Source organism: Dryobates pubescens, chromosome 6, assembly GCF_014839835.1.
Source record: "Dryobates pubescens isolate bDryPub1 chromosome 6, bDryPub1.pri, whole genome shotgun sequence".
Classification (NCBI taxonomy): domain Eukaryota; kingdom Metazoa; phylum Chordata; class Aves; order Piciformes; family Picidae; genus Dryobates; species Dryobates pubescens.
The window spans coordinates 39106588-39130314 of NC_071617.1; the positions used below are offsets into that span (position 1 = coordinate 39106588).

At 37.8% G+C, this 23727-nt stretch overlaps 1 protein-coding gene and 1 long non-coding RNA gene across 3 annotated transcripts in view; both read left to right on the forward strand.

Moving 5' to 3' along the window:
• Positions 1 to 23727, forward strand: part of CRIM1 (cysteine rich transmembrane BMP regulator 1) — a 186793-nt gene that overhangs the window by 35518 nt on the left and 127548 nt on the right. The gene's annotated exons all lie outside the window — the stretch shown is intronic.
• Positions 1002 to 22460, forward strand: LOC128897289 (uncharacterized). The gene is made up of 3 exons (XR_008462296.1): positions 1002 to 1164; positions 6633 to 6701; positions 22384 to 22460. It is a non-coding gene; the product is annotated as an uncharacterized LOC128897289 (long non-coding RNA).

Consider the following 23727-nt stretch of genomic DNA (forward strand, 5'->3'; position numbering starts at 1 on the left):
TGAACTAATTTCTGGTATTTTTGCTCTTGCATAGTTGTATGTAGATCCTCTAGTATTGTGCAGCCTGACTGTCTGCCAATTAATTTTTATTTTTTGTTTTAAAGACATTAATTTTGTTTTTCTTCAAGTTCCAGCTTATATAGGAAGCCGTTTACTTCTCTTAGGTCAGAAGACCTGCAATATGTGCTATGAAAACCAGGTGCTCAGAGGGCTTCCTAACCTTTAAGTATGGTGGAAATTGGCGTAGTTACAGGCGTGAGCTCAGAAGCAACCTCATTCTCAGGCTTTTGCAGCACACTTACCCCTTTTAACATAAAGATGACTAACATAAACAGAAGTAGTCAAAATTGGCTCCTTGTGAGGTCTCTCTGCAGTTCATCCTGCAGATTTAATTTTTCAGTTTTGGGAATAACTTTATTAGTAATTGTGACACACTGCAGAATAGCATTATCTTTTCTAGTCACTCTTGGAATATAAAATTTGATATGAATATTGAATAAATCCTACTTTTTGTCCACTAAGTGCTTCCCTCCAATCCTGTATTGTGGACAGATCTTTACCAGTCTTATTCTTCACCTGTAGTATTTCTGCTGCTGTTTGAATGATTTTTACTCTGACATGTTTATACAGACCTAATTAACCATTTTTCATAATTCCATAAGTATTGCTGTTATAAAGTGCTCTCATTAGTTCTTAGTACCCCATAAAAATTTTTCTTGTTGCCTTTTTTATTATACTGCACCAATTTTATTCATTAAGAATCCTTTTTTTTGGTTTATGTATTTGTGTATATAATGTATATGATTTCAGATTATCTGTTCTTGTATTCTTGTCAACTGATGCATTGCTGACTTAATTCCAAAAATGTCAATTTAAAAAAGTATCTAAGTAATATCTAAAGCCTTGGTTTAAAAAAAAAAAAGTACTTTCTGTCCCTGTAAAAGTTGAAAAGCAGCACTACAATATTTTTTGAGTAATATATATTGTCCTCAGCCTCATTCCTGTCTCTGCATTGCCTGCCTGTTGCCTTTTACTTTCAAAGCTGGTGGTACAGGTAAACACTTCAAAGATTGAGGAAGAGGATGCACTTGAGCTCCCCTCAAAGCACTTTAGAGAGGAAGTACAACTGATCCATCAATGACATTCTCTAGACAGCAAATGCTGGTAAGTATACTAAATTAAATTGAAAAAAGTCTATAATATTTTAATTTTAGAAGTCCTGTAACAAGACTGCAGTGTCTTAGGTTTGCCTTTCAAGTTTAATGGTGCAAGTTAGTAGTCCTGTCTTTAATTCTTCCCTTCTCTTTTATCTACAGTTGTACATTTCTTTAGATAATCCATGAAATTACTTTCCCTAGGCTGCTGGCTTTCTTCCTTATAGCATATTCTCCTGTTCCTTTTATATTAAGAATATTTCTCAGCAGCCGTGGTACTTACTGCCATATGATCCTTAAGGCATAGCTTTTATAGCAGAGGAGGGAATTATTTCATGAAGTATCCATGAAAGGATGTCTATATATGAAAGTTTTTAGATCTGCAGTTAAGTCTTGCTGATTATTTGCTAACAATGTTGAGTGTTTGTTGTACTCAAGCCGTTTTGAATCCTTCTGTAATCAGATTTATTTTGCATTTCTATGACATGGGGATATGTGATCTGATAGTAGCTATGTGAGTGTCAGTTGACTAAATTGTAACTGTTCTTGTCAACATACTTAGCTTATTGCAAATGCAAACTCAAGTTTGTAAGTTCAGTAATTGGTTTACTAACTTGCACTTGAGGCAGAGTAAGGACCCTGTTATTTCTTATCACAGCTTAGCTGATAAGTGCTAGCTTAGTAAGATAAAGTGATATTAGGATGGTTTAGCACATTTTTCCTTGGCCTCACGGGAAGTACTGACAATTTAAAATTTGACCAGTATAATTTTTCCTTGATTTCTACTTCATTGTTTGTTCTATACAGTAGTGCGATGACCAATATTGTTGCTCTAAATAAAAAAAATCTCATTTTTAATAAGCACTTTAATAGGTTATTTTCTAAAACCCTTCATTTAGAGAACTTGTTCTTTTGCTAGTTTCCTAGGAAAATTTACACAGGTGTTTCCAAGTGCTTTGAGTTTTGTTTGTCCCTGAATTCATCCTCTCCCTGCCTGCCCTCCCCAAAATACTAATCCCTTTTTTCACTTGTTAATTCTGTTGATTCTAAAGTAGTAGCTTCAGTAAGTGTTCAGTTCATTGACTGCAAAGTTTTGTGGGTGGTTTGCTTAGTCTCCTGATGATTTTATCCCAGTGAGATAAGGAACTTTTTTTGAGAGCTGCATGCAGTGGGCTCCCCATCAGGAGAGGGTGGAATCATTATTTCATTTCAGCATTTTAAAACACGATTCTTGATGGCTTGAGTCGCTATGTTTTAAGCTGATTTCAGCTTGCTTATCTTAACAGACTTTACTTGCATTAACAAAAGCAAAAATGCTTTCTGAAATACTTGTCCCCTCTTATGCAGCACTGTTGAACATCCTTGATAGCATTTTACTGGGCTTTTCTGGTGGTGTTATTCCTGGTAAAACTCTTCCATATTATAGTTATTGATGTAGTGAACCTTGAGAAGCAAACAGGCTTTCCCAGGCAATTTTTTTCCCCCTATTAAATATGGAAGGAAACTTATTTTAACTCCAGCAAAGACAGAACTAAATGAGGTACTGTCTCATGATAGCATTTTGGAGGTTAAGGCTCTAGGGGGTTTCCTTCATTTCAAGTTAATTTTAAATCAGAATATAACTATGAGAAAGCAAAATTTAAGTAACAAAGAAGGGAAGACCTGTTTGAATATTGAGAGGCAAATGCTGATTCACATAAGTTAACATTTCTCAAACAGAAGCAGTGCAAAACATCTGTGCAGAAATGCTGCCTTCATGGCGTAGATCACAGTATCAGAGTGTGTTAGAGGTTGGAAGGGACCTAAAGAGATCATTGGGTGCAATCCTCCTGGAGGAGGAGACTCCACAACCTCCCTAGGCAGCCTGTTCTGGTGCTCCATCACCTTCACTGTAGAGAAGTTTCTCCTCATGTTGAGGTGAAATCTTCTATGTACAAGTTTGAACCTGTTGTTTTTTTGTCTTATTACTGTGCACCACCGAGAAGAACTTGGCCCTCTTCACTTGACACCCACCCCTCAGATATTTATAGACCTTGAGGAGATCCCCTCTCAGTCTTCTCTTCTCAAGGTCAAACAGCCCCTGGGGATCTCAATCTGTCTTCATAGAGGAGATGCTTAAGTCCCCTGATCATGCTCGTGGCTCTCTGTTGGATTCTCTCTAGCAGTTCTAGCATATACTTAGACAAGTGTTGGTGTGTTTATATGCTTTTTGTTAGCATTGTGTGTAGATGCTGAAAGCTGAAATGAAAAAGTAAGAAATGCAGTGATGCCAGTTAATGAATTAATGGGAGCTTTGATTACAGAAAACCAAGCAGTGGCATGGCCAAGAACTGATTATTTTTTTTAATATTAAAACAAATGAGAGAATCTTAATAGATGACAAAGTTGACTTCTTAAGGCCTGGTTGAGAATCAAAGAGGAAATGCTGAGCTGTGATAATAGCTCAGTGTGGTGCACAGCAAGATCTGCAAAGGGAAGTAACAGAAGAGGTGTTAATAACATGACTGAAAAGGATAACTGAGAAAAGATGTGTAAGTTTCACATGCAGTTTTGAGAGGAGAGAGTCACTGAGAAAAATAATAATTCTTAACTGTGATAGTAGGTAAGAATAAGACAGTCATGAGAAGGCTGCAAGGTGCTTGTGCTGCTGGAGAGCAGTTGAGAAGAATGCCTGTCACCATGAATGGAAAAATGTCACTACTTAAGGAAAATCGTCTTTTTAGATGGTATGAAACAGTGATAGGAAAATACTGAAGATACGAGTGAGCAATGTGAAGACAATTCATTCTCTGAGGCAGAAAGGTTGGCTGTGGATTGGGAATTTAAGGGCTCTTTGGATTTTGACAGAAACATGACATATAACAAGCAAATGATATCCCAATTCTGGAAAGTCATTGTAGTGTTAAATACCTATTGAAGGAATTTTGGCAGGCTCATGGTCTAGAAGTGTGTATAGAGGGTATCTGATAAGATGGATACTGAGTAGTGGCAAGGTGCAGTCTATCAGGATGAAAAACTGCAGTACTTCCCAATTCCAAGTTGTTTTTCCTGGGTCAAAACATCTGTGTGGAGTTATTGTGAATGACTGTATATTGGCTAGAGGCAGGGGGGAAAGTGGGGGGAAAATGGAGTAGTGTTTAAAGGAACTGTTGCAAGCACTGGTTAGGAGTTGCCTGAAGGTGGTTTGTTCACTTTTCTAGTGTTTCTCATAGTACCTTCTGGGTCAAGATTTTTGAACACATAGTATGGGTTAAATCTGTAGTGCTGGGGGACTTTAGGGTTTTTAAGCTGCTAGGCTTCATTGCTTAATGAGAAATGTTTTGTTGAGCTTTTACATTTTGGAAGTATTAAACTACTGGAAACCTTCAGCTTCCATTTAGTTGTCCTGGCTAATTCCATGTGCAGACTTTTTCCATTTTCTTAGGGGTGTTGGGAATTTTCAAATGGCAGGAAGAATGGGTACTGTACTTCTGGTTTTATTCTGGACTTACACCAAGCTGAATGCTCATTTCCTTTCCCATTTAATATACTTCTAATGTTCCCTTGCCACGATTCCCCCCACCTCCCTGCTTGTATTGTGTTGGTAACTGTCACCATCATTTTGGTTTTGTGGTAATTTTTTTGTTTGAGGCCTTTTGTTGTTTTGGCTTTTTTGTTGTGTGTTGGCTGGTTTTTTTTAAAGCACTGTCTGAAGAGGAGCAAAGGCCCAAATGCAGGCATCTGACTCCATTTTTGCAGAAAAAATTGAGTTGTACCGTTTTTGAGTTGCCTCTGTGAGAATACCCTCCAGGAACAGTCCTTGGCAATCTGTAAAGAAGGGGCTTCATTCCTTCAAAAAAATCTTAATTTAGCTGAGTGTTGTCTGGGCCATGCTCACCTTAAGTGCAGTGAGCTTTCTGGGTGTCTCAAGTTAATAATTCAAACAGATATTGCTTCATTGACATTCTGTTTTTATCCCAGGATTCTTTATTTGGCATGCAGGATGTTTTCTCTGGTTTTGTTTGTTGGTTTTTTTTTGTCAAATAGTGACAACTTTTTTTCTTACTTAATGTTTCTCATTTCACTCCTCTTCTTTAAAGAAGAGCTGTTGTCAGTTTGCTTACAACTATATCTAACATGCTGTACAGAGCTAAAATAGAAAAAACTAATTTATAAAGCCTGAAAGCTCAAAAAAAAAAATAGAATTGTTCCTGTAAATGATGGCAACATGTGGCTGCCCTTAAACTTTATATAGTTTGTGGGATCAGTGGGTTATCTTTGATTCTCACCTCCTAAAAGACAATTTAAAAAAACTTATGTAAAGAAACTTTCTATTTTAAAAACAAACAGAAAAACCAACCCAAACCCCAAAATGTACAACCCAAAAAGCACCAGGGAAAGGTGAACCTCAGTTAAAATCTCAATCTTCTGTTCTCTCCTCTCATGTATCATTTCATCAATCTCTTGTCTATACCTATGCTTTGAGTGATGTTTGTCTGAGCCTTTGAGGTCCACAGAGACTGAGTTTCAAATGTGAGAATGACAATAAGTTTGGCAGCTGAGATGCCTGCCACTTTCACCTCAAAATAAGAACCACATTTCTCTGATAAAGCAGTTGTAATACTTGGAAAAAGCATGTTAGAGGCATGAAATCTTAGGGCAACTTTGTCAAGTGTCCTCATTTTAGACAGAGGACACATTTTGCATTCTTCCTCTTCAGAGACTTCTGAGAATAGGATATTTTTTTCCCCCTCCCCACAAAAAATAGGTTAATTCAACAGGTACTTCAATAAATTCCCCAAAAGCAATAGGTAAGTATGACATACCTGTCTGCTACAGGCATCATTGCTTGTGCACATAATGCAGTTAAAGAATTAACTGATGCACAGGTACAGACAGAACACTTTAAGATAATACAATACATCAATCCGTTGTGCAGTCTTTCCTTTGGAAGCTGCATTAGACAAACCCAAGACCTTTTTGTATCTGTTGTCTTTCAAAGAACAGCAGCAAATACTGCTAACTACTGCAGGTATTTAAAGTCTTTTGACCTGGGGTAGCACATCATGTTATCATAGCAGGAAGAATAAGTGTCTGCAATAGCCATCAAGCCCTTTTTGTGTGTAACTTGTTATGCCCCATTAAGTTTCAGCTGTTCCAGTGTTTAGATTGCACAGATTTGGTTGCATGCCTTGAGCATGTGTTCAGCCTCCAGTAGGTGTTCATAGCAGCCTTTCTTTCCTTTCTGATTTTGTTAGCAGAAGCACCTATTTATGAAGTGTAGCAGGGGAGAAAGAGAGAAATAAGTCATCATTGCTTCTCTCCAGCCTCCTAATGCCCCAAGCAACTACTTCCTTTTTGTTTCTTCCTTGTTACAGTTTTTCTAGATTATCGCACCTAGTTTAGGCCTCCATGCTATGGAAATGTTATTTAGATGGAAGTGCACAGGCTGATATTTCCCTAATGACCTTAATTGACAGTTCATTTCTTTCCTGGTAGGTGGAAGCCAGAATGCTTAGTGTAAGGACTCCTTTGCTGGGTGGAGAGGAAGTCTGCAATAAACTACTGGTAAGTAGCATCCTCCTCCCATAAAAGTCTTCAAAGATATGGAAGTGGTTGTCTGTAAAAATGATTCATTCTAGATGCAAATGTATCAGTTTCAGAGGCTTCCCAGGAAACTTTCTGCACTATTTAGGGATGCATCTTAAACTCTTAGGAGGTCAGAGTAGCTAAGAATAATTGTTCTAAGTAATGGGAATGCAAAGGGCACTCCAAATCTGAGAGGCTTTAAGTAGCAGGATTTTCAATGTCCACGATCTTCCTGAGTTGAAAGATCTCAAATACAATGCTTACAATGTTAAGAAGCACATTAACAATAGAAAGTTCACTCTCAGCAAAAATTACCTGACAAAATCAGATGGAGTAGCATGGTTTAAAGGTATTTCAAAGTTATGTGTACTGTTCAGCTGCATAGCATTTTGATGTGGCAGGCAAGCATAATCATTAATTCAATTGCATCTAATATGTGTTTGGGGGTGATGTGTTTCATTTCAATACTCTTAAAATCTTCATGTTTTCTGGGTGATGGACAGGCTTGAGGAACAGCAAGATACTGACGTTTGCAGGTTGGTATTGGTAAAGTCAGTAGCACGTTTGTTTGTGGCCAGAGATGAGTGGATTGAGAGCAGCCCAGCAGAGAAGGATTTGGGGGTGTTGGTGCCTGAAAAGTTCAATGAGCCGCGAATGCTCATTCACAGCCCAGACAGCTAATCACATCCTGGGGCACATCAAAAGAAGTGTGGCCAGCAGGTTGAAGAAGACATGGACCTACTTGAGTGGGTCCACGGAAGGGCCACAAAGATAATCAGGGGCTGGAACACCTTTCCTGTGAGGAAAGGCTGACACAGTGGAGTTGTTCAGCTTGTAGAAGAGAAGGCTGCAAAGAGACCTTATTGTGACCTTTCAGTACCTATAGGAATATGAAGAGGGACTCTTTATCAAGTAGTGTAGTGATAGGACAAGGGGTAATACTTCTAAACTAAGAGTGTGGATCTAGATTGCATATAAAGAAGTTAATCTTCACTGTGAGTGTTGAGAGGCACCCAAACACATTACTCTTAGAAGCTGTGGATGCCCCCTCCCTGGAAGATTTAAGGTCAGGTTGGATGGCATGTAGAATAACCTAATCTAGTGGGAAATGTCCTTGCCCATGGCCAGGGAGGTTGGAGCTAAATTATCTTTCAAGTTCCTTCCAGCCCAAACTGTCCTATAATTTTATGAAGATAAGTGTGAAATGGTGATTGCTACCTATCTTGTTTCATCTATGCTTGAGAAAAATAAGCAGTACCACTTAAATTGCCCTTTGTTGTTGCGCTTTGTGTACCCTTACAGAACACAAAGTCTTAGTGCTGTGAGAGGGAAAGTTAGTTTTACATATAGCATCACACTACAGCCCTTTTACAGTGTTGATTTTCAATGGAAGATGCATGACTCTGGTGATGATTGTGCTAGAGCCAGCATTAAAAATTACTTCAAAGATTAAGTATCATCCTGGCCATATTTCTATGCTATTAACTTTCATAAAGTATTAGAAGGTAATGGTACCACATAGGAAAGAAATATTGTCCCAGTAATCTCTGAAAATCACTGTGTTTCATGAGTAAACTTTGCAGTGGTTTCATAAGCATAATCATGAAATGGTGTTTGCCATTGTTTTGAGTAAGCAGTGAGTTGGAGAAAATTTGTCTAACCAGAGTGGAAGCCTCCAGAAAGCCTTGAAGACAGTTGTTAAGGTAGTCTATGCTGATGAAGAAATCGGTTCTGCTAGGTAATTTTTTTGCATGATTTACATGATGATGAAGACGCTGCAGAAAGCAGAGGTGCAGATGGATTAAAAATGCATTATCATATGCATTTGCCTTAGGATGATGGGTATGCAAGGATAAATGGTTCCTTTCTACAGGATAGAAGTAGTTTGTTATGAAATAATGTCCTTTACATATTTCAGCAGTACTTTACAACTAATTGGAAACACTGGAGGATGGGACATACCTGCTTTGTTAATGGGTTGTTCATGGATATAAACTGATCTTACAATCTTTATAGATCTCAAACTTTTCCTTGACCTTCTACTTACATGGAAACATTGTCCTCACAGCGTTTTACTTAAAAACATATTTTTATATATGGTTCATGATTCATAATTTAATGCTTTGCTTGGTTTTATTGTCATCAGCTTTTGCCAAAAAAAGATATAATTTTGGCAATATTTTCATATTGTCATAGATTTTCACCTTGAAGCCATCTTAATGTCTTAAAACCATGTTGTTGCCTGATCAGACTTTAGTTTTGGATATTTGCAGTGTAGTCTGATAGCTTAGCAAACAGAAAAGCTAAAATACATCGAAGTTTGTTCGAAGTGTTTCAGTCTTCCTTCTGGGCACTTTGGGAAAGAGTTACTTAATCTGGAAAACATTGTTTCTCTGTGGAACCTCTTCAATATTAGTGTGCTCACTAATAAAAGAGGCAAGCGAGACTAAAGGGTCCAGCTTGACAGACCACAGAGAAATGGAGTTGTCTCAAGTGTTTTAGTGGACAGTTCCATTTTGGTGAGGATACAGGAGCTGAAAAGAAAGTAACTTAGTACTGAGAAACTGTTGATGTTACCTTGGATCTATACACTTCCAGATGCTTGGAAGGAGAAAAATTTTGGCTATACATGTCAAATGCAAGGCATGCCAAAGGCCAATATATATATTCCTTTAATGATTAGTTGCAATGTCCTTTCAACAGTTAATCTCTTGCACTAATGCTACTGGAATGATGCCCAGTAATAGTTCTAGTTCTTTACCTTAATATATCTAGTTAGCATCTATGCCATCTTACCACTTCTAACTCGGAGCAAAGGGCTAGATAGGTCAAAGAAGCAGCTTGCAGAATCAATGCAAGACAGACCTCTTTTTTTTTAAACCCTCCTTTTGAAACACCAAAAGTCTACTTTTCCCTCTTCTTACCCCTCTCTGACTTGTTCAGAAAATTATAGTGATAATATTCTTGCAGATCTGCATGGAGCCTTTTTTTCCTTCCCTTTCCACTTGTTCTCATGTGTTTCAGAAAAGCTGTATTTGCTTTTTACTGTGTACAGCTGCTTTTGCTTCTCTAAGGTCATAGGCTGCTTTCCAGGAAGTTGTCTGGTGTTTGACCACATTTCCTATGAAGAATGTTGTACTTGTGTCTACTGGGAACATCACTTGTTATGGTTTGTGACCCTGATGTGCTCACTGTCTTACTGGGTAGCTCTCAGAAGAGCTGGATGCTGCCACCAGGCAGTTGAAATCAGCAGTTAGATCCACTTCAGTCTTTTCCTTGAGGCTGAATGAAACCTGTTCTGTTTGTTGCCCCCTGTATGTTCTGTGCTTCAGAGTCCATTGGTCTTGATGGCTCTTCATAGCCTGCTGCAACATGTTAATACCTTATAATCAAGATCCCCAAACTGCCCAATGTAGTATAGAAATAACTATCTTTTTTCAGATACACTGAAGCAGGAAAGAGACTTTTCCAAAACTCAGCATTAAAAATTTGATGGAAACCATCCTTTTTGTCTGCCCTTGCTCTTAATATATTAAATTATACATTCTTTTCTTAGACCAAGTTGTGTTAAAAAGAAATACTTATGGCTGAAGTACAAATAAAACCTATAGAAAACCAGCATTTGAGAAAGTTTATTTGTAGAACTCATCAGATGATGAAAATTTGAGTTACTTGCTAATAGCAGTTTTAAAGTTGAATTTTATTTTTTTTTGACTGAGAGGAAATCGGTTTTCATAGAATCAGTAAGGTTGGAAAAGACCTCTAAGATCACCAAGTCCAACCTGTTACCCAAGATCTTATGCCTACTAAACCATGGCACCAAGTGCCACATCAATCCCCTCTGGAACACCTCCAGGGATGGTGACTCCACCACCTCCCTGGGCAGCCCATTCCAGTGGCTAACAACTCTCTCTGAAGAACTTTCTCCTCACCTCAACCATAAACTTCCCCTGGTGCAGCTTGAGACTGTGTCCTCTTGTTCTGTTGGTGGTTGCCTGGGAGAAGAGACCAAACCCCTCCTGGCTACAACCTCCCTTCAGGTAGTTTTAGACAGCAATAAAGTCTCCCCTGAGCCTCCTCTTCTCCAGGCTAAACAATCCCAGCTCCCTCAGCCTCTCCTCACAGGGCTTGTGCTCAAGGCCTCTCCCCAGTCTCATTGCCCTTCTCTGGACATGTTCAAGAGTCTCAATGTCCTTCCTAAACTGAGGGGCCCAGAACTGGAAACAGTACTCAAGGTGTGGCTTAACCAGTGCTGAGTACAGGGGCATGATGACTTCCCTGCTCCTGCAATAGATGAAAGAAAATGACAGTAATTTTCAATCCAAACGTTCAGAAAGTTTTAATAAAAATTAATAACTCAACAACAGAACCTGTGCTGTACACAAAGGTAAGGAAGAGAGTGATCTCTTCTGCCTGGGTCTGTGACCAATAACTGTTGCAGGGCAGAGCAGCACTTCTGATGGCCAGTTACTCAGCAGAAGGTTGTGATCAGAAGGTTGTGATTGGAAGCATCTTTTTGAGGCTTTTCCTGTAGAGGTTTCCCAGCTTGTGTATTCACTTGAGAAGATTTGGTGCTTTGTAGTTATTCTGCCCTTTGATTTTTTTTGCATTGTCTTTATGATCTTTATCTTCCTCCCTGTTTTTGTTGACTATAATTTACTACAAATATTTCATACTTACTCTAAGTAGAAGGTGGGGACTGTACAAGTGGTTCATGATTTGTACAATATTAAGCAATATAGGAAAGAATGGATGCTTAGTCTTGAGAAGAGAAGACTGAGAGGGAATCTGATCAATGTCAATCAATATCTGAGTGGTGGATGTCAAGTGGAGGGGGGCAAGTTCTTTTCAGTGGTGCATAGTGATAAGACAAGGAACAGTGGATACAAACTTGAACACAGAACAATTCACCGCATCATAAGGAGAAACTTTACAGCAAGGGTGACAGAGCACTGGAGCGGGCTTCCCAGGGAGGTTGTGGAGTCTCCTTCTCTGGAGACTTTAAAAACCCACCAGGATGCATTACTGTGTGGACTACCCTAGGTGATCCTGCTTTGGCAGGGGTATTGGACTCGATGACCTCTGGAGGTTCCTTCCAACCTCTAACATTCTGTGATTCTGTGAAGAGCATTGAGTTTGTTTTCTTTGGTCTCAGTGGTTTTATAAAGTTGCAAATTTTGTCACTTCTTGATGAATACTGAGGAATTAAGTCTACTCTAAGCACGAGTTAATGTAATAAAGCAGCATTTTGGATGCACCTGAAGCTCAATACAATATATTGGAAAGGACAAAGCAAAGTGCTGTAATATTGAATGTAAGAGTACCTGTGTATTAGGGTACTGCAGTGTGTTAATAGAGTAAGTCTATTTTTCTGGAAGTGGTAATAAATGATGTATGTATTAAAACTTCCACATGATTGAGTTGAATAATGGTTCTAGAAATACAGTATATTATCCAGATAAACTAGACATATGTAAAAAGCTCTTCACTGAAATTTTTGATCCATACAGGTTATGTTTTACAGGGAGGCAAAAGTGAGGAAGAGATTTGAAATATACTGGGGGAATAAAACAAAACAACAAAACCTGATCATTTAATGAACAATGTAATGACTGCAAGTTTGGGATACAGCTGCAAGTGCATACTGTAATTAGGTAATTTGATCTGTTTAAATAGAAGTTGCATACTAGAGCAGGAAAGAGAGCTCTATCCCAAAGCTTTGCAGAAAACCAATCTTTCCTTTCTTCATTCACTATTTTTTCGTACCTCAAATATAGATATACATTGTATCAAGACTGAGAATTCATAATTGGAAATTTTTACTTCTGGTAACTCATTAAAGCTTCATTCATCTCTTAGTTTTTATAATTGCTTCCTTGCAGTAATTTATGTGTACAGAGAAACATATGCAGATCTCTGAAATTTCAGATCTCCTTGTATTTCTTGTTTTTAAAGGAGGCATGTTTAAATGGTGGTAACAGCCATATTTTTAGTATGATAGGGAACAGTTTATCACAGAATCACCAAGGTTGGAAGAGACCTCAAAGATCATCAAGTCCAACCTGCACCACAGACCTCATGACTAGACCATGGCACCAAGTGCCACGCCCAATCCCCTCTTGAACACCTCCAGGGACGGTGACTCCACCACCTCCCTGGGCAGCACATTCCAATGGCGAGCAGCTCCCTCTGTGAAGAACTTTATCCTCACCTCGAGCCTAAACTTCCTCAAAACTTTCTGACTTGTACTGTAACATAGACCTAGTAGTGACTTACAGTGAAAGAACATCCTGGGAACTGCGTCACTTAAAGAAATTTGGTACTTTATTTTTACTGCACCCTGAAAGTTTAGGTTTTTATTCACCTGTTCATTAATTTTAAGTTTGTTCTTCTGTGTTTTCTTAACAGGAGCCCTACAAAGTTTAATTGATAATTTATCATCTTAAAATCATACTCTGGATTTTAGATCCTGATTTTTTTGTTTAGAATATTCAGGAACAAAAGGAAAAATATTTTCAACAGTGAAGTGCAATGTTTTTGACCAGACAAGCCAAGAAGCAAGGGAGAAAATGCTTAAGGCAATTCAAAGGATTCTCCCATTAAGTTACTAATCATGTCAACTGTTAACTTGTGCTAAGGTACAAATGTGCAGAGTATGCTACTTCCTATAACAAGTTTGACTCTAAAGATAGTAGAAATTAATGACATGTAGGTATCTGTTTCCTGGATATTTTTCAAAAGCAAGTTAAGGGAATTCTGAAAGCCCTTAAGTTGGGAGTAGTAATTCCAATAGGCTGCCTAATTACTCATGATCTCAAAAGTAGTTCCAATATGTGGAATTGGGCATACTTTTGAGTTACAGAATTTTCAAACACCAAGTGCTTGTGGTTTAAGCCAAAAGATACTATCCAATCTGACCTCCAGTTTAAAATGAAAAATGCTAGGCAGTGGAACTTAATTGAAAAGGTTCATAACAAGGTGACCTCTATGCCATAACCAGTGAAAATTCTCAAATGCAGGCCACACTTGAACCATAGCTCTTGTTCTTTTCAAAATAAACTTTGAATTGAAATTCAGACCTGAATCTATGATCAAAATAGACATTCAGGCTAGTGGTTTTTAGAAGTGTTGGGTAAAGAATTGTGTGCATACAACATCAAAACTTGTCCTCAGGTTTAATGATTTTAGAAAGAGAAGCAAAGGTCCTTTTTGTACTTGTTATGATGGCTTTGTTCATCTCTATGCCTCAAGGCAGAACTGTCTTGCTCTACGCTCACAATCAAGTGTCCTAAAATACTTAAGTTTTTCCTTTTAAAAACAGGTTATGTAAGGGAACAAAATACTAACTCAGGTGAACCTGTGTACCATAGGAAGTCACATCTGCTTGGTGGAATGTTACAATGAATGGTTTAAAATCAAACTTATCCATTCTGTTTTCCAGAGTTTTAGTTTCCAACCAGGCAGTTTTCACAGGCTTCCTGAGTCACAGGAAACCTTTCCAAATCCCCACCTAGACCCTGGGAAGATCCTCTCATCTCTTATATTTGAGGGTTGTCTGAGCTCTTCTCAGGTGTCTCCCATACATAAGCCAGGATTCTGGCTTACTATGTCTCTGTGCTGTCTCTTTCTAGGACTAGCTTCCCCTGGCTTGGGTGTGGTTAGCTGCCTCAAGGGAAAGAGACTTTTTTTTTATCCTTTTCACAAAAATCTCACCTGAAAGAGGTCAACAGGCTGCACAAAGCGAACAGGCAAGCTTCCTCATGGCTATTCTACAATTCTCAGAGTTTACCAGACCAAAGAATAACACAGGGTGCTGTAAGTGTACCCACAAGTACTGTACAAAGCTACAGAGATACCCAGGCAGGCTCCAAAATACCGGACTTGGAAACTGGAAGAGAGTAGTCATCTTCATGAGCACTTGGCAGGCTAATCCATTGTGTGTTGTCTTTCCTTTCCCTCTCATACGTCTGTATGGGAAACTGGAAGGACTCCCCAGTGACCAGTGGTCTGCCTTGGATTACTGTGGTAGTTCCACACTACTCCAGTTTATGATACACCACAGGGTCATTGATTAGTGTTCCCAGTGTTGGTACAGCTCCAGAGGTGGAGGAGAAGCAGAGCTAGTGTAGCATTGTGCAACTGGAAGACCAGGGCAACAATGTAAATCTAAAAATCAGATTTCACTTCAAGATAAACCATGTTTTTTTACATTATGGTTTATTCTCTAAGGTTCTGTAATAATAGCCCATTCCAAACATATTTCTGGTGCAAATTTTCCTTTCACAAGAAATCATCATCTTCAGCCAAAGCTTGAATTTTCCTTGTTGCTGTGAAACATGGGATGAACTCTCCCACTCCATGTCTTTTCTGCACTGGGGCTTCCATTATCTTTCAGTTGGGTGTAGTCAGCCATTCTGGTGTTATGCTCTATCATAACGTATCAAAATGCAAATTTACCAACTCATTTGGCTTGACAGCTTCTTTTTTTATTCAAATTTAGCTGATACCACTGGACAGGAATCTTCAATTTCAGAAAGTAACCATTTTAAGATTATATCATCAATATAATCCTGTGTTCTTTCACTTTTGTTTTATCCACAGTATGTATTAAAAGTGGGTATTTATTCTTTGTTGTATTATTGAAGTATAGCAGTTGAACAGATCAGTGTGTTTAGTAATATAGACAGACTGTACTGATTTCTTTTTTTTTTTGAGGTGTTTTTTATTGTTTGGGGATTTGAGTGACATTACCATAATGTGTGCCTGGCTGAGTGGCTCAAATTGCATTAGTTGTTACGGAGATTGAAACACACTTACACAGAAAGTAAGCGATGGATGCCACCAAATGTGTAACTACAGAGCCACTGAAAAGTTCAATAGCATGGAGGCTAGTATTGGAAATTTGTTGTGAAGATTTGTATTTGGGATTCTAGCTGGAGCTTAATTATTTAAGGATAACACTGTTGGACAGCCCAGTTAACTGAGGGTGGCAGCCACCCTTCATTTTGGAAGGGAGAGTCTCTATTTGTCCTTCAGCCTTGCTGTTCAAGTGCAATCTTTATGACTTCTGGTTTTAGATTATGGTTACAGTGAGAGAGGATTAACATCTGGACAGTTACACTATTTAAACTTTCACCACTCAGTAATTAAGCAGTGAGTAAATAAAGGTCAATTTAAAGCATAGGTTGCTTTTTTTCAGGGCAATGAACCAAACCTTGCTGTAAGTATTGTAGTTAAGTATATACTTGTTTTTCTTTTCTTTTTTGACTTGCTTTACATATGTAGCTCTCTTCAGTACTCTGCATTTATTTCAGGGAAAATAAGGTCAAATAGTACTATTTCAGAACCTTCCTGGTTTTTGTTTTGCTTTTTTGGTGAAGAACTTTACCAAACATAACTAGCTTGTCCTCTTTGGGTTGGGGTGGGGGGGAAGGTGGGAAATCTGGAAATGTTAACTCTACCTTGTAAGGCATCCTTAGATGCCTTTAGTCTTTAAAGTGAAATGGTACTGGCTATTTCCTTACAATTCTGTAACAGATGAAAATGGGCTAGGCATATGGATTTGAAAGATGAAGGTGTAACAGATCCTGCTAAAGCCTGGCAGGGGGGTGGGGGGTGGGGCAAATCTCATTAATGTTAAGGTTGGTTAAACTGGATTCATTTTTTTTTTAATTTCTTTTTCTTCCACTTGTTTCAAAGTCAAGCTGTGGGTATCTTTCTGTAAATACTCTTGAACTTAATTGGAGACAATAGTTGCTATGATTATTTTTTCCTGTTATGTGAGTCAGCTTATATAATACTCGTTATTCCTTCTAGTATTAAAATAGTCCATGCAGCCATGTGTATGAAACACTAGAACATTTATTTTAATGAAATGTAAAGCAAGAGAGTAATATGCATGGGCTACAATTAGGAAAGACAAGAAAGTCATCTGGAGTAGTCAGGATGGGGTCACCAAGGTGAAGTCATGTCTGGCCAAGTTGATAACCTTCTATGATGAAATAACTGATTTAGTAGATAAGGACAGTGGATGGTTTTTCTACCTTGACTTTACTAATGCTTTTGACACTGGCTTCAAGAGAAGCTGATGAAGTATGTGCTGGGTGAGCAGACAGTGAGGTGAAAACTGAAGATGTTTTTATTGTATGTGTGGAATACTTCAGTAAAGCTGCAGGGCTTTAAGATTTGAAGTTGGAGCTTGGATATTTCAAGTCTTCCTGATTTAAACAGAACAATGTCACTTATAAACCTCTGTAAGCAAGTTTTATGCTCCAAACAAAACCTTTTGCTTGTATGGTAATAGTTTAGCAATTCACAACCCTGCCTTAGACAGAAAACTATAGACTTTATTTTATGGAAGAAACAATGAATTTTTATTCAAAAAAACCCAAACAAACAGTAAAGCCTACTTCCATGGGCTTTTATGCCCTCTTCCACTGCTGTGCACTTCTGTATAGGTCTTTGAGGAAAAGGATGTGCAGTATCTACTGCTTGGCTGAAAAAGATGGAATGTTTATTGCAAGGGAGACTTTCCAGAGTGGGCTTAATGATATGTAAGACAGAAAGGCACTGCTTCCATCATCCATTCTCTCCTTTGAACTTGAAGACTAATCATTGCTGTCAGCACTGCCTTTAAAATAAAGCCTCAAAGGATTTACTTCTTTCAATGAATTGTAGACTAAAAGGAATGGCATCCAATCCAGAGATTTGGGATGATCATGAACCAAATGTTTGAATTCCATCTTTTATTTTCTTAGCATGCTCCCATCTTAGTGTTTTCAAATAGGAAGTGTTGTTTGTTGTGTAAAAATATTAATGATAAGGTCTGCAATATGTGATAGCTTTAATAGTGGTGTTACAGTGCCATGGTACTGCAGGAAAGTGACAGTTTTCAAAAATAACTTTTGTATATTTTTTTTTTTTAAGTTCATTGCAATCTTCTGCCCTCAAACCCTGGAGGAGGAAGATATAATTACAAATCCTCACACTGTGGCTTGATTCTTTTTCATAGTACTACCATTCTAATTTGGAAGAAAATAGCTCATAGTGTCTCACTTCATGTGCCACGTTCATTAGCATTAAGTCTCCCTCATCCTGGCCAGGTTTTAATTTCAAAGTCCAGGTTTTAACTTTGAAGTCTGAGACATCAGAACTGTAGTCCTGTAACTGTGAAGTCTTTTCTGAAGAAACCCAGTCTTTAAAGCAAAGTGTTTGAAAATACACGTGAAAACTTTCTCTGTGTGTCTATACATTTTAGGGGAAGAAAAAGTCTAACAAAATTAATTTTCCCAAGTAATTTTGTGGAAAATAAATATGGTGTAAGGACAAGAGGTTCTTCTTGTTGTTTGTGGTTGGTTGTTGGGGTTTTGTTTGTGTGTGTTTGGGTGTGGGTTTGGTGGGGGTATTTTGTTATCCTGCTGTTGGAGTTGTGTACCTCTCTCTATGCCTCAGCAACCTTCTGGTGCTTTTCTGGTTCACTGGAAGTGCTGTAGAGTTTTAGCATTCTGACAGTGTGAAAATCCTAACTTGCATGTTAGACTAATTTTCTGTTAATATAATGATAGTTGCTTTAAATTCAAAAAGATGAAAGGTACTGTAAAGCATTTTAGTCCGATCTCCATTGCCCCATGAAGTGTTTAATCCTTTTATACATGGAGTTAATTTAAAGCAAAGGAAATCTTGCAAATGCACAGTATTTCTGTTTTTTGTTTTTTTTTAAATGCTTTTCATGTCACACTTGCTTGCTCTAAAAAGAACCTTAGCAGGACAAAAATAACATTTTGTAGCCTCAGAAGTCTCCTAGACATGATAATTTCCTGATTGTTCTCTGTAATGCCTCATTGAGGAAGGTGTACCAATCAAGTTGTAGTTGCTTTTTTCACGTGCTGTTCACAGTATATGGTTAAATAATCATGTGCTAGTTGTCTCTGTAATATTTTGAGATCAACAGAGCTGCTGCTTGAGTTAATGAGGGCACTTGAACTTCTGTCCCTGAAGTAAAAGCCTTCAAAGAGCAGCATTATAGGAGAGTCATAAAGACCTTACAGCTGCTTCTTCAAGCAGCTATAGGAGCTGTGTAACCATCAGGAAAGTTATGTTGAGCGCTTCCAGTATGGAGGTTTTCTTCCCTCTGCTGGCTGAACAGCTCCAGCTCCTCTCACCCCTCTTCCAACTGTGTTCAGATCAGCCTCTCCAAATACATCCACCAATGTCTCTTCTGCGCTGCAGCTTTTACCTTCTCCTGTACCCTTCTGTATGAGTTGTGGCACAAAGTTCATGAATACTAAATGTAATTTTTGCCTATAACACTTTACTTCTAGCCTACTTAAACCAGTTTTTCATAGTGGAAGTTTTGTGCAGTGTCTAGCAGCACTGCAATGTACTCTCAGCCTTGGCATGATTAGCATATAAACATAGGTTCCATATAAAAATATCTCATAATACTAAAATATCAAAGTGCAATAGGTTAAGCTTCTCCGTTCTGGAGTATTTTGTCCTTCCATTTTAATGTATTTTCCCATGTCTGTATCTTAAGAAAAGGCAAAAAATCCTTATGCTTTTTATCATTACTGTCTGTCCTTCCAAATAGGACCAATACTGTAACTTCCCATTTTTTAATACTGTAACAGAGTATTCTTATACTTAACTTAGTACCACCTGTTGTTTGAATGGGTTGAAGATTTTACTGGGCTGTTTGGATTAGATTAAGTTCTGGTAGGTATAATTCCAATACGTTCTACCCTTTCATTAATATATCAAAAATACATTGCATTGTGGTTAATAGGGAAGTTGGGAAAGATGATCCAGCTCACTGAAAGTCTGAATGGCCATTGCATATATGTCCAAGCCTGTTGATAGCATTATGTCAGTATGGGGAAATTGTGTTCATTTTTTACACACTTCACCTGGATGCCCCAAATTGAGGACATCTCAGTGATATAAATCTCCTGGTCATTGTTCAACTAGCTTGTTTTTTATGATTTCCTGGCACTTTCTCAATCTTTCATGGCAACCTGCAGTAGGCAAAGATGCCCAGTACATAATTAACAACAAAACATACAATGATTGTTGGCCAATTATTTTTAAAAGGCAAAACAGTACTGAATTAAAATAACCAAGCAACCACCCACCTCTGGAAAAAACCCCAACAACAGGCAACAACAAAAAAACCCCAAATCAGCAACAAAAAAGAGACAAAAAACCCACCCAATAAATCCACCCACAAACAAACAGGGAGAAAAACCATACACACACACACAAAAAAAACCCCAACAAAACAAAAATGAAAAACTCAAAAAACCAGAACCCCCCATCTTTTCTCATTTCATGTTTCTCAGGTCACTCGTTAATGGCACTAATTAGATACTAGCTTTACTCCTTACCCTTTATCTTTTAGGAACTATTTTCCTATATTTCAAACTCTGTCCTTGTTTGACCTGAAATGGCAATAAGTGTAAAAGCAGTAGAGGTGCTAGCAATTACACAATCTTGGTAAACTAGAATTAAAAAAGATATGAGCTTGTTTTCAACCTGTGACCGTTTGAGGTCACAACCCTGGCAAGAAATGCCAGTACTGTTTCTCTTCTCATTTCTCTGAAGAAATCCAAGCTGACATTTCTGAAACATGATGGGTTTTTATGTCCTTAATAGAAAAGTCTTGGGGGTAAAATAAAAATAATTTCTGGCTAAAGGGCCTAGTCTGATGGTTAGAAGCATCCAAAATGTGATTTTTAGGTGGAAATGATAAACAACATGAATTGCATTTCATCTTTGCAAGTTGTGACCAAACTTGATGCTATCTTATTCTGTTGGTTTGGGGCCTTTTTTCCCTGCCTATATGGTCTTCACCAGCAAATACTTTTTATTTTTAAACTTTAAGAAATATTCATGATACTTGTCGTTGGGTTTCAAATAAAGAGAGCAACATGTGGACAATCCAGGTCAGGAGTATGTAGGGACTCTGTATGAGGCAAGTGTATAGTGTTCTATGTTAGTCTCTTGAGAATATGTAGTAGATATCTATCACTGTTCACACTGTTATATGTGGAGCAAACCTCTCCAGATGTAAAGGGATTAATGCTCTGAGTACACAAAATATGAGGAAATCAGCAAAATCAAGTATGTGACGGGGGAATATTTATCTGAACCAGGGTTCAGCACTAAATCAAAATCTGGTAAATGGCAGTGAAGAAAATTTTCATATGAACAGAAGTTAAGTCTATGTTTTTATGTAAAAAGCCAAATTTACTCAGTCTACCTCAAAATAGAAGAAACTCCAAAAACTTTGAAATGAGCCTTTTGAAATCAAATTCAAATCTCAGGTGCTTCTTGCTGTTAATCCATTCCATGTTCACTGTTGCTTCCTTTGAGATTTGCATATATTTTCATCAGTATACCTAGGCACTTGAGAAACATTCCAGCCAGAGCAACTCAGCTGCTCGCTTGTGTAGTGAGTTTCCTGCCTTGCAGAGGTAACTGGCGCTTCCGGAGGGCAGTTGTTCTTCTGCAGCAGATTATATGTTGTACAGATACAAATGTCTTTGTTCTGCCTTGTATTTCTCTCATATTGCTTGTTTGTAGGATCTGAGAGATAATTAAGTAATTTAAAAGATTAATTGGTTTCATAACTGAATTCACATTCCAGGGATTCTGAAATTGCGGGAAGCTATTCATGCAAAAAATGCCTTTATATTAACTCTAAATAGCTCTATAAATATGAAGTCTGATTGGTCTTATGAGTGTAGCCTTTAAACAAATAACTCATCTGTCTTTGCATCATTACTTGTTTTAAACATTAAGGGTGAGATTCATTAATGAAGATGTTTTCATCTAATTTTTCAATACTGAATTTAAAGTTTTAATTAAGACACTAGTATCCAGCTGTCTTTTACATGGGAGAAAATTCTTTCTATAATTGTGTAATTAACAGTAGTTACAAGCAACAGACCTATTTAAGGCTTTTGCTGAAGCACAGACAAAAAAGTTGAATAGTCAGATTTGTAGTTTTGTGTGTTCAATGGCGTAAACTCCTACATTCCTTGTCCTAGAACTTAGACTGGGAATTTTATGTGTCTTTTCCTTAATGTTGATAGATCTAAAGGCTCAGATTGTAATAATCAGTGTCACTTTGTGGTGCAGTGTAACCCTCTATAATTTTCTTCTGGCATAATTTTGGAAATTGGAGGGGAAATATTTCTATAAATAAATGCCACTTGCCTTTCCCCCCAGTCCTGACACAGTCAGATGCAGCATGTGTGGTTTTATTATGGTTTTATCCTAGAAGGCATTAAGTAATTACATAGACATTGCTTTGCAGTAGATTGACATGGATGTGAATATTTTAGTTCATAAAATACCAATTTGATTTATTGGATGGAGCTTTTTAATATTTCTCCCTAGTTAATTTGTATCTGTTATTCATGAGACTGGTTCATGTTTAAACTGAATTCTTTATATAGCTGTTTATAGTTCAAATGTTTCCAAGAATTTCCTAAGGGTAAAACCTTCCATTTTATTACATACACTTGAGACAACAGTTTCTAAGCTTGGGATATATAATATGATTTCCTCTGAAGTTTAAAAGATATTTCCTTATAATTTAGGATCTAATGACATATCTCAGCTTCCTTTAATTATACTTTTTGTTCCGCTTTGTTTGTAGGTGGTCTCCCCACTTTCCTGGTTGCACAGTGGGACTTCTCCCACTGCTGCTAATGCCCTAGATGGTCTCCCTGCAGGAGAAGCAGACACAGCCATTCTGCAGGTGAGTAGAGGCCATTAGGAGAGAAGCCTGGACAGTAGTGCCTCTCCTTCTAACTATTCTTGTGAATCACTCTCAACTTTTAACTATACAGCATGCAACCTTTGTATTTCCCTCCAGGTTGCAGGTATGGTAGGTCTTTTGATATGTTTTAACCTGGAGTTATGTGGTTATCGGACTGTGCCTTTCTGTAGCTCTTGGTTAATCTGTTAATTGTTGCCCTTTTTCACTGAGAGAGAAGCATTCATTCCCATATGCTTCCTGGGCTCTGTGGTTTCTCTCTTCCATCTGTAGTCTTGGTCCCAAAGCTGAAGGACCACCAAGTGGCTTAAATGTATTTTTGTACTTCCTCTGTTTCTTCTTCTTGGTTGAGCTGCAGTTGAAGAACTGCATTGTTACTAAAAGTTGGTGGAGAGGTGCAGGACTGATCGCTCCATAGGAATGGAAGAGGATAAGAACAAACATCATAGCTTTTAAAATTATTATGTTTGCTTTTCTTTAAGTTTGGAAGTGGTTAGCTAAAAGAAAATCTTAAGCTGAAAACAATAGTTCTGCTCCTCTTTAAAGGCTCTTATCTTTTGTCTGGAATTCAACATGGTACTTGCTCATTATGAGGCTTTTCTTATTGGTTGGAAGTGGTGCTTGATTCAATAAGGTAGATAATCTTTTTCAAATAAACAAGTTTTCTCTTTCCTGAAATGATGAAAGTCACCTTGAGACTGAGTGTTACTTAGTTAGCTAGTGGCTCCATTTAGTATTTACATAATACTGTCTTTAAAATAAACCACCACAGTTCAAAAGCTATCTAGCAGCTGTTAGTACTAAATGAGCATCTGACAGGTTCATATACTCAAGATTTAGCAACAGTAATCTCTAAAGCCTTTAGTAAGTGGGTCCTTGAGTTTGTGTACATGCACCTAATGGTAATTTGTGCAGATTGCAAAGTTGCCTAAATATGAGTCTGAAGAAGGTGGTGGTAATTCCTTAGCATCTTCCATCAGTATTTAAAATACAGCACCTTGCATCCACTTAAGTATGTGAGCAAGACAGTAGAACAGAAGACTTCAAAAGTAAATATGCTTTGAAGTGGCGATGACTTCCAGGATTTCTCAATAAGTTAAAAGTTTGGGGATTGGGGTTTTGTTAGTGTTTTGGTTTGGGGTTTTTTTGTTGATTTTGTTGGGTTTTTGGTAGTTTTTACTTTATGCAGAGATGTAGTGTTTCAGTATTTTTAAAAGTAATCTT